The following is a 9,909-nucleotide window of genomic DNA, read 5'->3' as shown; positions in this document are numbered from 1 at the left end:
CAAGTAAGGGCTTTTCTGTTTGCAAGGTCCCATTTTCCTCTCCTGCACAGTATTTGAAGGTTAAGGTTGTTTTTTTTTTTGTTTTTTTTCTAATCTCAAAGTCAGCTGACAGGGAGCGTCCAAACATCATTAAGCTAATCAAAAGTTAGCAATGCACGGAAGTTATTTCTCTCGCTCCTGTATTTTTCTCTCTCTCTCTCTCTCTTCCTCCGAATCCCGTCAGGAGATTTACCGCAGTCAGACACCTCTGCATATTTTGCCGTCACCGTCGGTTTGTTGAGCATTAAAAATGTTAATTGGAATCTTTTAAAAAGGAAAGAAAATATCGCATTACCATCCCACCTCCTGCAGTCACAGCCTGTCAAAACGCAATATTCCAAATTAGATTGTATTTGGATAATCTTTTGAACTGTAATAGGTTTCCAGCCAGCAGGCATATTACTATTGGCACATCATTATTAAACAAAAGTGACACCGAACCATCACTTTGCAGGCGGTGCCAGATAAACGTTCGACAGCGTGCAAATAATATTAGTTCTGCTTCCAGAGTCACCGGCTTATCTCTGGGATGCTATATTGGGTTCATATCCCTGTCGGCTGGTGAAGGCCTTCTGACGGAAGTGTCTAAATTTATGAGTGGCCCGTATGTGTGTGGTGAGTGTATGAATGGGTGGTTCTCTGTGTGTGTGTGTGTGTGTGTGTCCTACATTAACACTTTTATATGTAAATGCTATAGCGTTGTGTGTGGGCGGCTAGATGAGTGCGTTCAAAACTGGATACATTCGTATGTAAATCGGCGGTGTGCGTGTGCCTGTATGTGCAGACGGGACCCATATCATGGTGTAATGAGACCCGCCACTGTTGGTTACCCTCACACAGGGGTAATTATGGCAGCGGTGAAAAGGACCGATGCTGAAGGCAGGATGGAGGCTTTCACAGGCACATTCAGCCACACAGCGGTCTCCCCGGACAGAAGGCTGCAGGCTAAATGACGACCCGTCTGTTCTTTTTGTTTTTTTGTTTTCCAGAGGGATGGCGATATGATTGCGTTAACTGGAAATGATGAATTAGACCTGCATGCGCCTTCTGATCGGCCCCATCTACCTGTCCACGCACACAGTAGCAGATTGAGAGGACGGTCGGAGTGATGTTTTCCAGCGGGGTGTAGAAAGCTAACAATAAAAACGTGGGAAACGAGAGGAGGAAACGTGTTGCGTTCATTCAGCCGTCGGAAGATCCTCGCTTGATTTGACTCGCGGTGATTTCAAGAATGAATTGAAAGTTGGAGATTGTAGCAGCAGATGTGTTCCCGTTGACTCTGCAGTTGAGCAAACTGACATTTCTTTAAAAATAAAAATAAAAATTGCTTAATGAAAAAGCAATTAAAAAAAAAAACAAACTAGTTTTTTTGATACATATCAGTTTTGGTGCTAGGATGGGAAGATTTTTGATTTTTTTTTAAATCAAAATTAATTTTGATTAAAAATGAAAGCCCTTTTCCGGATCACATAGTTCGCCACTGGCGCAAACCACAAAGACGCCAAACAGGAAGTGGCTGGAGGATGATGCCGATGCATGGTTTCTTTTTTTTAACAACATCGTGTGAACAAACTTATTCACGTGTGATTTAAAAAAAAAAATTGTGTTAATTTCTTTAAAACACTGCAATTGCGAAATAGTTTTTTCAACATTAGTGGAATATCGACAGAGTTTGTATTGGAAATGCAGCTAGTGAGTCAAGTGATCTGGTAAATAGAGCAAAATGTAATCCTAATGAATTGCACTCCTGTATTAAACACGCCCCTTCCCCAATGCTTAACACTGATATGCCAGCTTTATATAGAAAATAGAGACTCAACAATCTGCCATATTGGATCAATGACAAACGACAACGTGAAGAGAAGCATGGTCTGAACCACCCCTCCTTCAGTGTGCTTGCATCCTGTCCCATGTTGGTTCCCAGCATCTGTCATCTCTGTAATTGTCCTTGTGCTTCCGCTTCGCCTCGGCAGAGAGTCCGACCCGCTCGGCGGTGCTGCCGACAGCCCGCTCTGCCTCGTGGGCTCTTCGTCTCTCTTCCTCCCAGACGATCCCATCAAATAGAGTTCTGATTCATTTCCTCGGTGCTCGCCTTGAACCTTTCAACCACAGTTTCGCTCCTTTTTACGCCTCTCCGTCTCCGAACGCGAGCATTTCCTCCTTGCTTGTCTCTGTGGCTAATGGACTCCACAGTGCGTCTTTTGTGCCGAGGGGCCTTTAATCAAATGCATTTTTCAGTGCCTCATATAGGCAACGCAGTGGAGAAGCATAAAGGATATGGCAATATTCTATGAGTGGAAGCCATCGACCATCACTATGGTGCACTCAGAGTATGTAGCCATTTTCCTCAGCTCTTTATGTGGCTGCCCCTTCAAATGGCTGAGTTGAAAGGCTTTTATAGCTGCTTGTCAACAAGGCCATTTCTCCCAAACTCCAAACCATCTTAATCAAGCTTTTGAATGCTCCCAGCTTATAATCCATCTAATCATTGTAGTCGCAATGGTCAGGGCCGGATTTAGGAGGATGGGGGCCCCTGGGCTGGAGTCAGGATGGGGGCCCCTGGGCTAGAGTAAAAAAAAAATATATATATATAAATATAGGAGCGGGGATAATGAGGTTTCTGCTCCATCTCCGCTAACAGGTTTAAAAAAGCCTGTCAGTTTAGGCATTTTGATTGTCGCCTCTTTGGCGCGATGCTCTTTTTCTTTTCTCTTCCTTCTTTTCTGCGCTCCGCTGTCATATTTTCGGTTGTCCGCCATTGTAAAATAATATTCCCTTGACGCTCCTCCTCCCCAATGCGTAAGATGCGTCAAAAGTGGACCAATAACAAGCAAGCATTCAAGACGGACGTTTGCCAGAACAAATTGGAACATTTTTCATCGGTGCTGTCAAAATCATGCAGTGATTGATTAAATTCTGACACTATCCATTCACAAAAATATAAAACATCCTTGGGCCCCGAAATGCGGGGCCCCGGCTGCAGCCCCGTAAGCCCCTGCTAAAATCCGGCCCAGCATATATATATGTATATATCAGACCATAGACCAAACGTCTGACAAGCATTTGGTCTGACGCTATCAGACCAAACAAGCTTGTGTGCTTTCTTTTGTGCCTTTAGTAAACTGGAAATAAAAGTATTGTAATTTGTAGGTTTTTAGGAGTACATTGGCTCATTAGTCATTAGAAGTGAAAGCTTAAAAAATTGAATGATGAAAATGAAAATAAAGTGGTTATGGTTCTCATGCAACTGAAACTGAAACACCAAACTTTGGTTTCAGAAATAGTTGAAGTCAAATCTGTCTGGTTGTTCTGAATACTGGACTGTAGTTCTTTGGAAATGAAATTCTTGTGATGTGAAAGCAGCAAAGAAAATGTAATGCTGAAAAAATTCCTTCCTCTTCCCACTTAATTTGTTTCACTTTAGAGGCACAACCTTTTTTTTTTATTTATTTATTTATTTATTTATTTATTTATTTATTTATTTATTTATTTATTTATTTATTTATTTATTTATTAATTAATTAATGTTAACGGGCTCCGGCCCGGTTTCCGCACAGCCGGAAACCGGTTGTGCGGCTGAGTCCCTCCTCCGCCCCGCACCACACTCGGCTACGACCTCAGATCAGACGAGACGACCCGCAGAATTTAAGCATATTAATAAGTGGATGAAAAGAAACTAACAAGGATTCTTACTGAAGTCCTTACTCCTGTCAGGGAGCAACACGAGCAAAATCAAGACACATTTTTTACAACAGACAGAGATGCTGCTGCGGAAACAATAATTCCAGAAGAAGAGACTGCTGTCATTGAGGCAGAGAATCGTGACATCAATCGTGAATTTTATAACATCTCTTTTGGCCAATCTGAGGAAACTGATGAGGTAACAGAGAGTACATCATTGGGCTTGTCATTCTCAGAAACTGAGGACGATGTGTTTGACAAATATCGGCAAGACCAACGGATCCCTTCTGAGCCTATTTGTTCGACTTGTTTATTAGAGAGATCAAGTTCTTCAGATGAATTAAGACAAGATGATAGAGTCCAGGAGACCCAACAGGTCAGGCGGCGGACCATGCGTTTTGGAAGTCACTCAGCTGGACGAACCCACCATGATGAGGCTCCAGTGCCTTTAGCTGTTAGGCGTCGCCTTCCAAGTGTTTGCCGTTCTTCAGCGTATTTACTAAAATATTGTAGCGGTTAGAGGGTGCTGTTATGTTGTTATGTGTTTTCCCATGAAGCTTAGCGGCAGAGAAGAGAGCGAACCATGAGCGAAAAGGCTATCTGTCCGAATGAAAAGACCTGTTAACCCGTTAACCATAATTCTGCTGGAGATGTCTCGATACAGCAGTCCCACCCACTCTACAAACCTCCCGGTGGGGTGTCATAATTAAATATGCATGGCATATATATGTACCCAAAAGCAGGGCCGGATTTAGGAGGATGGGGGCCCCTGGGCTGGAGTCAGGATGGGGGCCCCTGGGCTAGAGTAAAAAAAAAAAAAAATATATATAAATATATATATGTTTTGTTTTGTTTTAGAGGATGAGCAGAAAATGACCAGACAGTAAGTTTTGACAACCTACAACTTTAATAAGCCAGTTGTCACAAACTACAAACAACTCTGAACTCTTTTCTAGAAAGACTAAACCACATGTTGGGGTTGAAACTAGAATATGATGCTTGCATCACAAAATAAAATCACTGAATAGTTATTGTTGCCTGGACTTCAACACAAACTATAAAACAGATTGAGTGCAAGAAAGTGCAATGCTCAAATATACTTTTACAAAGCAAAGCGAGTAAAACAATATTTATACAAATATCCCCAGCATTTACAAGTTCATATAAGTACAAGTGGAATATATCAAAACTCAAACTGTTTCTTTGGTTTTAAAGTTCTTGGTAAATAGTGGAGGAAATAAATGTCAAAAAAGTGCTTCTCTGCCAGTCAGACAGAACATGGATATAAACAATATCTCCTAGAAAAAAGAGATCAGGCATACTGTAGTTTTCAGAAAATATCCTGACCCAGGTAAGTCCAAAGTGCTGCCCTCTGAAGGATTTTTTAAAGTTTAGGCATTTGCTTTCAGTTGCGTGCTTCCAGTCACTGAAACCAGTTTCAAAGTTTGACTGAGTATTAGCATTGCTGAAAATGCGGCATGCAAAACAAAATGCAGCTCCGGTGGATGGAGAGTAGAGCAGCCACGGTCTTTCGATATACTCACCATTTAACATCTTGCGTTTAAAGTGAGATTTGGAAGTGACGCTTTTGATGCTTGTACACCGTACTGAAGCTAGAAAGCCAACATTCATATTTTGACAGCTCTCCGGTCCTCGCTCAGCCCAGTAAGCACGCACGGACTCGTCAATTTCCCCCCAATGCGCCGGATCGGTACTGTACGGATCCACAGTCGACTTTCCATCTGCGGAAGAAGATCCGCTTCCACCGACTCTGACTCCACAGACGCCAGTCCAGCCACCGACTCAGTCACGGTTAAAGGTTCTGGCGGGATCTTAGTGCCGGTGTTAGCATAGCTAAGGGTTTGAGGAGCGGGGATAATGAGGTTTCTGCTCCATCTCCGCTAACAGGTTTAAAAAAGCCTGTCAGTTTAGGCATTTTGATTGTCGCCTCTTTGGCGCGATGCTCTTTTTTCTCTTCCTTCTTTTCTGCGCTCCGCTGTCATATTTTCGGTTGTCCGCCATTGTAAAATAATATTCCCTTGACGCTCCTCCTCCCCAATGCGTGAAGATGCGTCAAAGTGGACCAATAACAAGCAAGCATTCAAGGACGGACGTTTGCCAGAACAAATTGGAACATTTTTCATCGGTGCTTTCAAAATCATGCAGTGATTCATTAAATTCTGACACTATCCATTCACAAAAATATAAAACATCCTTGGGGCCCCGAAATGCCGGGCCCCGGCTGCAGCCCCGTAAGCCCCTGCTAAAATCCGGCCCAGCATATATATATGTATATATCAGACCATAGACCAAACGTCTGACAAGCATTTGGTCTGGATCAGACCAAACAAGCTTGTGTGCTTTCTTTGTTAGTGCCTTAAGTAAACTGGAAATAAAAGTATTGTAATTTGTAGGTTTTTAGGAGTACATTGGCTCATTAGTCATTAGAAGTGAAAGCTTAAAAAATTGAATGATGAAAATGAAAATAAAGTGGTTATGGTTCTCATGCAACTGAAACTGAAACACCAAACTTTGGTTTCAGAAATAGTTGAAGTCAAATCTGTCTGGTTGTTCTGAATACTGGACTGTAGTTCTTTGGAAATGAAATTCTTGTGATGTGAAAGCAGCAAAGAAAATGTAATGCTGAAAAAATTCCTTCCTCTTCCCACTTAATTTGTTTCACTTTAGAGGCACAACCTTTTTTTATTTATTTATTTATTTATTTATTTATTTATTTATTTATTTATTTATTTATTTATTTATTAATTAATTAATTAATTAATGTTAACGGGCTCCGGCCCGGTTTCCGCACAGCCGGAAACCGGTTGTGCGGCTGCGTCCCCCCCCTCCTCCGCCCCGCACCACACTCGGCTACGACCTCAGATCAGACGAGACGACCCGCAGAATTTAAGCATATTAATAAGTGGATGAAAAGAAACTAACAAGGATTCTTACTGAAGTCCTTACTCCTGTCAGGGAGCAACACGAGCAAAATCAAGACACATTTTTTACAACAGACAGAGATGCTGCTGCGGAAACAATAATTCCAGAAGAAGAGACTGCTGTCATTGAGGCAGAGAATCGTGACATCAATCGTGAATTTTATAACATCTCTTTTGGCCAATCTGAGGAAACTGATGAGGTAACAGAGAGTACATCATTGGGCTTGTCATTCTCAGAAACTGAGGACGATGTGTTTGACAAATATCGGCAAGACCAACGGATCCCTTCTGAGCCTATTTGTTCGACTTGTTTATTAGAGAGATCAAGTTCTTCAGATGAATTAAGACAAGATGATAGAGTCCAGGAGACCCAACAGGTCAGGCGGCGGACCATGCGTTTTGGAAGTCACTCAGCTGGACGAACCCACCATGATGAGGCTCCAGTGCCTTTAGCTGTTAGGCGTCGCCTTCCAAGTGTTTGCCGTTCTTCAGCGTATTTACTAAAATATTGTAGCGGTTAGAGGGTGCTGTTATGTTGTTATGTGTTTTCCCATGAAGCTTAGCGGCAGAGAAGAGAGCGAACCATGAGCGAAAAGGCTATCTGTCCGAATGAAAAGACCTGTTAACCCGTTAACCATAATTCTGCTGGAGATGTCTCGATACAGCAGTCCCACCCACTCTACAAACCTCCCGGTGGGGTGTCATAATTAAATATGCATGGCATATATATGTACCCAAAAGCAGGGCCGGATTTAGGAGGATGGGGGCCCCTGGGCTGGAGTCAGGATGGGGGCCCCTGGGCTAGAGTAAAAAAAAAATATATATATATAAATATATATATGTTTTGTTTTGTTTTAGAGGATGAGCAGAAGAAAATGACCAGACAGTAAGTTTTGACAACCTACAACTTTAATAAGCCAGTTGTCACAAACTACAAACAACTCTGAACTCTTTTCTAGAAAGACTAAACCACATGTTGGGGTTGAAACTAGAATATGATGCTTGCATCACAAAATAAAATCACTGAATAGTTATTGTTGCCTGGACTTCAACACAAACTATAAAACAGATTGAGTGCAAGAAAGTGCAATGCTCAAATATACTTTTACAAAGCAAAGCGAGTAAAACAATATTTATACAAATATCCCCAGCATTTACAAGTTCATATAAGTACAAGTGGAATATATCAAAACTCAAACTGTTTCTTTGGTTTTAAAGTTCTTGGTAAATAGTGGAGGAAATAAATGTCAAAAAAGTGCTTCTCTGCCAGTCAGACAGAACATGGATATAAACAATATCTCCTAGAAAAAAGAGATCAGGCATACTGTAGTTTTCAGAAAATATCCTGACCCAGGTAAGTCCAAAGTGCTGCCCTCTGAAGGATTTTTTAAAGTTTAGGCATTTGCTTTCAGTTGCGTGCTTCCAGTCACTGAAACCAGTTTCAAAGTTTGACTGAGTATTAGCATTGCTGAAAATGCGGCATGCAAAACAAAATGCAGCTCCGGTGGATGGAGAGTAGAGCAGCCACGGTCTTTCGATATACTCACCATTTAACATCTTGCGTTTAAAGTGAGATTTGGAGAAGTGACGCTTTTGATGCTTGTACACCCGTTCTGATGCTTGAAAGCCAACATTCATATTTTGACAGCTCTCCGGTCCTCGCTCAGCCCAGTAAGCTCGCACGGACTCGTCAATTTCCCCCCAAATGCGCCGGATCGGTACTGTACGGATCCACAGTCGTCTTTCCATCTGCGGAAGAAGATCCCGCTTCCACCGACTCTGACTCCACAGACGCCAGTCCAGCCACCGACTCAGTCACGGTTAAAGGTTCTGGCGGGATCTTAGTGCCGGTGTTAGCATAGCTAAGGGTTTGAGGAGCGGGGATAATGAGGTTTCTGCTCCATCTCCGCTAACAGGTTTAAAAAAGCCTGTCAGTTTAGGCATTTTGATTGTCGCCTCTTTGGCGCGATGCTCTTTTTCTTTTCTCTTCCTTCTTTTCTGCGCTCCGCTGTCATATTTTCGGTTGTCCGCCATTGTAAAATAATATTCCCTTGACGCTCCTCCTCCCCAATGCGTAAGATGCGTCAAAAGTGGACCAATAACAAGCAAGCATTCAAGACGGACGTTTGCCAGAACAAATTGGAACATTTTTCATCGGTGCTGTCAAAATCATGCAGTGATTGATTAAATTCTGACACTATCCATTCACAAAAATATAAAACATCCTTCGGGGCCCCCGAAATGCCGGGGCCCCGGGCTGCAGCCCCGGTAAGCCCCTGCTAAAATCCGGCCCAGGCAATGGTAACAGGGTAGGAGAGTTCTTGGAAAAAGCAGCCTTGCCCTTGGCACTTTCCTCTTGGCGTGGCTTTGATGTAATTGGATCGCTATGACTAAAGCAGCAGGGGGCTTGTTTCTCCTTCTAAGGATTTCTTTTTCATTTCCTTGCTTCTGACATTTGATGTTTACAAGAAATACATATATATATATAAAGAGAGAGAGAGCTATACTGTTGGATGTGACAGGATAGATGTTCAAAAGTGAGAAGATTGAACCATGAACATGCGGAAAGTGACTCAGAAGAATTCAGAACATGCGTTCATCTTGCAACACCTACCGTTTTTGAAATTGGAAGGAAAATGGGAAGGGGAGGAGATGAAGAGTAAGCGTGTACAACCGCTACTTTAAACCCAACATACTGTAGAAAGCTTTGCTGAAAACGGGGGTTTTCAATAATTTCTTTTCATTTTGGGGCCGGGGTGGGGAGGGGGTATCCAACGATTTGTTGTCACATTGGCCAAAATCAGTGAGTCAAAAGTACTCACAGGCTGAGAAAATTAAAGAATAAAATCAAGCAAATGAATTAGTCTGAATTTTCTTTTTGTAGGTTTGGGTTTATTCATTGTAGATCCAAAACAAAAGATTTTTCACATTTGTTGTTTTAACAGAAAAGAATCCAGTTTTCAAATATTTGTTGTTGTTTGAGTAAATTTAATTTCAGTTACAAAAACAGCGCTTGTTTGATACAGTAAATAAAAGCGGATTTGGGTGCAGCAAAGTCGTTTTTTTTTTTGTTGTTGTAAAAGTCTCCGGATAAACGTGGTTCTACGTCTGAGAAAGCTTAATTGTGTTGTGAAAACATGAATACGGTACTTTGTGTAGTACTTCATATTTTCCCTTGTAAGAATATTATCGCTAATAATTTTAGCCTGGTTAAAAATAATACGTCTGCATCTGCATCAACCACCTG

The sequence above is a fragment of the Gambusia affinis genome, linkage group LG14 (genome assembly GCF_019740435.1).
Source record: "Gambusia affinis linkage group LG14, SWU_Gaff_1.0, whole genome shotgun sequence".
In the NCBI taxonomy this organism is placed as follows: Eukaryota; Metazoa; Chordata; class Actinopteri; order Cyprinodontiformes; family Poeciliidae; genus Gambusia; species Gambusia affinis.
This window is presented reverse-complemented; position numbering follows the sequence as displayed.